Source organism: Mesoplodon densirostris, chromosome 3 (genome assembly GCF_025265405.1).
Source record: "Mesoplodon densirostris isolate mMesDen1 chromosome 3, mMesDen1 primary haplotype, whole genome shotgun sequence".
Taxonomy (NCBI): Eukaryota; Metazoa; Chordata; class Mammalia; order Artiodactyla; family Ziphiidae; genus Mesoplodon; species Mesoplodon densirostris.
In genome coordinates, this window is record NC_082663.1 from 112,940,580 (window position 1) to 112,948,704 (window position 8,125).

An 8,125-nucleotide genomic window follows, 5' to 3' on the forward strand; every position below is an offset into this window, starting at 1 on the left:
CCTCAAAGAGTGGAAGGAACAGCAAAGTGGAAGGAACAAAGCACTGACGTCAATTACGAGATTAACCCCGGGCACAGGCAGCTGGAGGAAAGGCCTACACCATCAATATCCAAATGCAAGCTATCGGGGTAACTAGCTAACCGATTCAGAAGTTATGGGGGGGTATTCAAGTATTAAACCCCCACATTCCCATTTTTAGTCAACCCCCTTCGCCAGTCGAAGGCGGAAATTTTTTTTCCTTTTTTTTTTTTTTTGCGGGGGGGGGGGCGGGGAGGAGGAGGAGAAGAAGGAGGAGGAGGAGGAGGAGGAGGAGGAGGAGGAGGTGGTGGTGGTGGTGGAGGAGGACGTACGCAGGATCGCGAGAAGGAAAGCGAGAACTAGTTGGGTAATGATAGCCAGAACCTAGGCCTATTTTCTCTTTAACTAGAAATAACTTGAAATTGAGAAGGGTATTAAAAAGTAACAGATCAGTCGATGGAATTTCTGAGCGAAGGAATGGATTAATGGACGAAAGAGGAAAGGAGAAACAGTGAAAAGACTGATTTCTGGGAATTTTTGTTAGGACTGGGTTAGCCTTTTTAATTAATTTGTATTTTTGAGGGTCGGAGGTGGAACGCGAAGACGAGGGAAGCCGGATCGAGCAGCCCTAGCCCGAAGGGTCTCTCCGAGCCCCCAAACGGACCCTGTCCTCCCCTCCCCCCAGCCCCTCCCCGCGGCCGGGCCCGGCCCTCAGTCTGTCTGTCTGCTCTTCTCACCTCCAGTCCCGGCTCCGCTAGGCCCGAACCATTTCCCGGTTGCGGCAGAGGCGGCGCCGGGCCTGCACCTTCACCGGACGCGCATTCGAACCCGTTCGGGGGGCGGCGACAGACTGCCAAGGGCGAGGAGCTCCGGGCGGCGGCGGGGATTCGGCAGGTCTCGAAAAGCGCAGGCGGCGGCGGTGGCGACGCACCTCACACAGCACAGGCGGAGGTTCCGCCCCGCTCCATGACTGTCGAGCCCAGACCGGGACGGCTGGCTGAGGAGGCAGGGGCGGGCTGACGAGGACCTGGCACCGGGATCCCCCGCCCCGTCCGCTGGCGGCGGCAGCGACGGCGCTCAACTCCCGCAGCCAGGACAGCGACTGACGCAGCGGCCGCGCCACCCACGTGACCAGGGCCGGGCGGGGACGAGGCATCACGTGGCGACGCCGCGCCCCCTCCCCGCCAGAAAAGCGGAGGGCTGCGGATCCTACATCGCTGGGAGGTGACGCTGGAGGTGGTGACGTGCGCGGCGGTTGTGTCCGACGACGCCGGGCTGGCTGGGTACTGGCCCAGGTGGCCTAGGTCCGAGCCCCTGAGCCCGGCGGCCGCGTCTAACAGGGCGGGACAGGCAGGATCGGGCCTCCACACTTCGCGCGCGCACACTTCGGCGCGCACACCCTCCAGCGCGTAACCGCTAGCGAGTTTCAGAAGGGCGGGGCCGGGTGGAGCCGGATCTTCTGGTTCTGGGGCTCAGGAGGTCAGGTAGTTCGCCCCTCCTGAGGGTGTGGCCGAAGCCCCCAGGCCCGTGGTGCGGTGCTGCCGTCGAAGCCTGGAGTCAGTGCGGCGGCCCTCGACAGGTCCGGCCGGAAAAGGAAGTCCGTTGGGAATTTCTCTGCCGGAGGCCGCCTAGAACCTCTCTTGAACTTCTCAGACGAAGCCAAGCCAGCCCTTTTTCTTGGTCATCTAAACATCTTCTACTGTTAATACTTTCTTTCAAGATATCATTCCGAACACTTTTCTTCAGTTCTTAACATCCTGCCAGTCAGGACAAGCTATAATTTAATTGAGAGTAAAGCCATAGTTATAGATTAGACAGGATTTTCAAAGGGTCTCATAGAACCCAGTACGGTAACTGTCCAGAGAAACTACTTTGGGTTCATTATTTTGGAAAACACTTTATAATTTCCTGCTTCTTATCTGTTTTCTTTCCATGAAGGAGCCTCATGAAGGTGTTTTTTTCACTCTCTACTAATTTTGAAGCAAGCATTTTAAAGATTTTTAAAAATAAAATGCAAGGATTTTGAGGAGCTTTATGATAAACTATAAAGAGTGTGCATATGAAAATGTTTTTATTAGCCCTAAAAGCTGGTAATTCATCAGCAGCAATAGTAGTATAATATTTTTCTTTTTAAAATTCTGAAGTGACCCCATATTCTTTTAAGCTAAACTCTTTATATAGATTTTTATCTATCTATATAAATTAGGAAATGATTTCATGCAAAACTCAAAATGAACTGTGACAAAATATAGTGAAAAATAATTGGCAGTCCCATCCCTGCCCTTCAACTACTCCAGTTCCGGAGGCAATCACTTAGCATTTTCTAATGTAGCCTTCCCAAGATATGTTGTAAATATATATTAAAATACACTTATACGTACCTCTTTTTATGCAAAAGGTAACGTACTATATACACTGTTAAGTTCCTTTTTTCACTTAAAATATCCTGGATATCTTTCCATATCACTGTGTAAAGAACTGTCTCATTCTTCCTAGGGGCAGTATAGTATTCCATTGTACGCAAATATCAATTTATTTTAACCAATCTCCTACAGGTGGACATTTAGGTTGTTGCCAAGCCGTTACTAAATTACAAACTAGGCCACAACTAATAGTCTCATAAAATGGATAAGTATACCAATAACTCATTAGACGGCAATCTTTAAATCAAAAGGTATTTTCAGTTTGGATAGAGATTGCCAAATTGTCCTCCATAGATGTAGTGCCAATTTCACGTGTTTTCTTTTGTATTCTGCCTTGGAAGATTTACAAGCCTGTATAAGAAGGGAGGGAAGATGGAGACTGACAACAAGAAAGATTATCATTTTTCACAATTAAAGAAGTACTAAAACATTGAAGATATGTCGTAAACTTTACAAGAAGATTCCTTTACTTATTTTGGCGTAAATGTTACTTGGCTAACCAAAAGATAATATGCTTTTTGTTCCATAAATTATCACGATAATTTTTCAATATAAATGAGACCCTACTTAAAAACCAAAAGAGGGGACTTCCCTGCTAGCACAGTGGTTAAAAATCCGCCTGCCAGTGCAGGGGACACGGGTTCAATCCCTGGTCTGGGAAAATCCCACATGCAGAGCAAATAAGCCTGTGCGCCACAACTCCTGAGCCTGCACTCTAGAGCCCACGAGCCACAACTACTAAAGCCCGTGTGCCTAGAGCCTGTGCTCCACAACTAGAGAAGCCACCGCATTGAGAAGCCCACGCACCGCAACTACTGAGTGCCTGTGCGCAGCAACGAAGACCCAACGCAGCCAAAAAAAAAACAAAAGGGGGCCTGGGTTGGAAAAAATAGACTTTCCTTTGGAATTATTCTGCAAATAGGAATTTCTTTCTCTTTTAGCAATGAGAGAAAAAATTCCTAATTATATATTTCTCAACTCGTAACATATTAATACGCTGTCATTTTATTTAATCAGATGCATCCATTTTAACAAAGTGAATTTTCTGTCTCTAACTTCATGTTCTAGAACAATGTAAGTAAACTGCACAGTTTGGTGTAATATCAGAAAATACAAACCATAGAACTTTAAGAGAAAAAAATCTCAAAGAAAAATATGACTTTTATTAACAGGCAATATTTGAACAAAGTATTCAGTATATATTGTTACAGCAGCAATTCTCAGTAGAGTTCTGGGGTGTTTCTAAGTCAGATTTTTGTGAAGGTATAATTTACATACAGAGAATATATATATATATATGTATATATATATATAACTGAGTCACTTTGCTGTACACCAGAAACTAACACAACATTGTAAATCCACTATAGTTCAATAAAAAATTAAAAAGTAATAAAATTTACATACAGTAAAATTTATCCTTTTCAATGTATGGTTCTATGAGTTCTGACAAATGCATACAGCTATGTGACCACCACCCCAATCAAGATATAGAACATTTCCTTTACCCCCAAACATTCCCTCTTGCTCCTTTGTAATGAATTCCTCACCTCAACCCCAGTTCCTGGCAACCACTGATGTGCTTTCTGTCCCTATACTTTTACCTTTTCCAGAGTATCACATGAATAGACTCACAGTATGTAGCCTTTTAAGTCTGCCTTTATTCATTTAGCATAATGTCTTTGAGATCTATCTATCGTTGTTGCATGTCTCAGTAATTTATCCCTTCTTATTGCTGAGTAGTATTCTATTACTATAACATAGCCTGTTTAGGCATTCATCAGTTGAAGGACATTTGGGTTGCTTCCAGTTTTTAATGATTATGAATAAAACATATAAACATCCACATACAAGGTTTCACTCAGGCTTTAAAATGATTTTCTGAAAGTGACTTCTAGACATAGGAATTACTAAGTCATAAATATTAGTTCGTGTTATTTTAGAAACTCAGATAATTTATTCATTATGTATCAAATGTTTATTAAACATCTACTACATAGCAGGTACTGTTCTAGGCATATGGATAAAACGATGGTCAAATGCTGGCACCAAAAAAAATAGCACCAAAATGGTGTGTTGATAAGGCAAAGCTGAGTTTATTACTTACTGATAAAAGAGACGGGTGCCTTGATGTTTTCAGTAGCATTTCCAAGGGGAAATTGGAACACTTATAAGGTTTTGGGGTCTGGTCTAAGGGGGTTTTTCAGTTTAGGGGGCTTGATTAGGATTGGATAAGAATTATGGTATAATAGCTTAGGATTAGCACACACAGCAAGGTAAAGATTTTAAAGAGTCTTGAGAGTGTGTTAGTTTTTATTGCCACTTTAACAAATTACCACAAACTTAGAGGCCTAAAATAACACAAATTTATCATCTTACAATTTTATAAATCAGAAGTCTGACAGAGGTCTTCCTGTGTTAAGATCAGAGTGTTGGCAAGACTGCTCCTTTCCAGAGGCTCTTTTCCAGCGGCTCTTTTCCGTCTTCTAGAGGCTGCCCACATTCCTTGTCTTGTGACGCCTTCATCCATCTTCACAGTCAGCAAGGGCTGGTTGACTCCTTCTTAAATCACATCCTCTGACCTTCTGTTCTGCCTCCCTCTTCTGCTTTTGAGAGCCTTTGTGATTACTGTGGACCAACTCAAATAATTTAAGATAATCTCTCTATATTAAGGTCAGCTGAATTAGTAACCTTAATTCCATCTGCCACCTTAATTCCATTTTGCATGTAACATAGCATATTCAAGGGTTCCAGGGATTAGTACGTAAACACCTTTGAGGGGCCATTATTCTGCCCACCACACAGTGTAAACTGTCATTTAAAGTCATCTGTTGAATGGGGAAGGGATGGGTTGGGAGTCTGGGGTTAGCAGATGCAAACTGTTATCTATAGAATGGATAAACAACAAGGTCCTACTATATAGCACAGGGAGCTATATTCAATGTCGCACAATAAACCATAATGGAAAAGAATATGAAAAAGAATATGTATATGTATATATATATAACTGAATCACTTTGCTGTGCAGGAGAAACTACACAACAATGTAAATCAACTACACCTCAATAAAAATAAATAAATAGGGAATTCCCTGGCAGTCCAGTGGTTAGGACTCTGGTCTCCCACTGTGGGAGGCCCGGGGTACGATCCCTGGTTAGTTAGGGAACTAAGATCTTGCAAGCCGCGTGGTGCAGCCAAATAAATAAGTAAAATTAAGTCATCTATTGAAAAGTTGATGAGGTTTTTGTTCATTTAAATGAGACTTTGAGAAGTTTCTGAAATGAAAAGTTGCAATTTTTCTGTTCCTGGTCAAATGTTCCTGGAATAGTAGTAATGCTGAAGATGACAATGAAATAATAAAATTATGTTAATGTTGACAGTAATCCATGTAGATATTTAATGTTGATAGTAATCCATGTGGATACAGACTGGTTCAATTCTCAGTGTCTGACTTTGCAGCCATTTTTCAGCCTGAGTTGGAGAACATTAATATCTAGAGCCATGATCAGTCCAAATCTTCACTGTTACCTGAGGTGTCATGATTACGAATCAAATTTCTGGGGGATGGTTGTTTCAAATTGCACAAGTATCAGGTTTTCCCATTCGTAATCCTTCTGGGGAACACTGGAGAACACATATCTCAGTTACCACATCTGAGGGGCAAGGAAGCTGGAGTATTTTTTAATTCTTATTCATTTATTTGTCCGCTCTGGGTCTTAGCTGCAGCACATGGGATCTTCCTTGCCGTGTGCAGCATCTTCGTTGAGGCACGCGGGATCTTTTAGTTGCTGCATGCGGGCTCTTAGTTGTGGCATGCGGGGTCTAGTTCCCTGACCAGGGATTGAACCCGGGCCCCCTGCACTGGGACCCCAGAGTCTTAACCACTGTGCCACCAGGGAAGTCCCTGGAGTATTTATATAACTACTCCTGTTGATCACTGTTGAGGGCTTTCTAGCAACTTCGGCCTGTTGCATGTAAGTAGAGCAAACTACAGCAGCCAGAGACGTTTTTCAGGCAAATAAAATCAGGAACATCTGCATAATTCAAAGTTACACTGATATTCCTGAAATGGTAGAGGTGAGGGACATGGGCGGGCAACATCCATGTCTGCTTCAATGATAGTTACTGTACATACTATGATGTGCCGGGCACAAAGCTAAACATTTTCAGATGCATTATTTAATTTTTTTAACCTTTTCCTCTCTATCTTTTCCGCTACCAGCATGCCACTGAAACTACTCACCAAGATCACCATCAGTTCCCACACTGTCAAATCCAAAAGTTGAATCTTTGTCTTTACCTTACTAGTGTTTAACACAGTTAACCATTTTCTCTTGTTTGAGACACTTTCTTCTCCTGGTTTTTGAGATGCCACACTCTCCAAGTTTCCCTCCTGGCTGCTGCTTTTCAGTCTCATTTGCAGGAGATCCTTTACCTTTCCCTGACTTCTGAATAGAGGTGTCTCAAGACTTGATCTTTAGCTCTTTTCTCTCTCTTTCTTTCTGGGATTGGCACTTTTTCTGTAAAGGCCAGATAGTAAATATTTTAGGCTTTACAGGCCAAGTGGCAAAAATCAAGGATTTCGTGTAGGTACATAATAGATTAAAATTTTTTTCCGTCAATTTTTCATGAAATTCAAAATGTAGTAATTAAGCTTTGTAATTCAAGTCTACTAATGAGAATAATAATTTTTCTTTTTTGGCAGGGAACGGGGATAACATTTCACTTACATGGGATTCAAAGTTAATATTTCCTATCATCAAATGTGATTTCAGATATTCTTCTGTTAATGCTTATCTGTTGTAAAGTTTTAAGTATTTCATTTTGAAAACATCTTTTCACACAGATAGGTACTGCCAAATACTGACATCAATCCACTGGCATGTGATATTAGTTAAGAATATTCATTGCTGGGAATTCCCTGGTGGTCCAGTGGTTAGGACTCCATGCTTTCACTGCCGCAAATTCCAGAAACCTCCATAGGCACTGTAGTTCAAGCTTAGAAAAAATATATGCTGCAAATCTGTATGGTAATAGACATTTTACTTATAACTTTGGACAGCACAGGAAGTATACAAAACAACTTGATATTGTAATTCAAAAAAAAGTTGTTGCTGAAATGACTTGTCTGCAGTAAAATTTCACATATAAACAGTTTGCCTTGTAACTTAGGTTGAACTTGTTAATAAGCATTATTGAGTCTTCAGTAAAAGCTAATTTCCAAGCCATTTAGTGTTCAACAGTCGTTGAGGGCACTTATTCCCAAAAACTTCCATCTGACAACATTATTCCCAATAGCCAAAAGGTGGAAGCAACCCAAGTGTCCATTGATGGATGAATGGATAAGCAAAATGTGGTATATTCATTAACAAAATATTATTCAACCTTAAAAAGGAAGAGAAATTTGCACATGCTACAACATGAATCAACCTTGAGGATATTATGCTAGGTGAAATAAGCCAGTCACAAAAAGACAAACACTGTATGATTCCACTTATAAGAGATACCAAGAGTAGTTAAATTCATAGAGACAGATAGGAGAATGCAGTTGTCAGGGGCTGGGGTGGAGGAAATGCGGAATTATTGTTTAATGGGTACAGAGTTTCAGTTTTGCATGATGAAACAAGTTTTGGAGATGGATAGTGGTGATGGTTGCACAATAATGTGCATGTACTTAATACCAC

At 42.0% G+C, this 8,125-nt stretch overlaps 1 protein-coding gene across 2 annotated transcripts in view; it reads right to left on the bottom strand.

The window, feature by feature from the left end:
* AFF4 (ALF transcription elongation factor 4) overlaps nucleotides 1-1,372 on the bottom strand; it is a 97,549-nt gene extending 96,177 nt beyond the window's left edge. For both annotated transcript variants that reach the window (XM_060093352.1, XM_060093351.1), the window contains exon 1: nucleotides 756-1,372. The gene's annotated coding sequence lies outside the window, so the exon portion shown is untranslated. The remainder of the gene's footprint in view (nucleotides 1-755) is intronic.
* Between the last annotated feature and the right edge of the window lie 6,753 nt (nucleotides 1,373-8,125).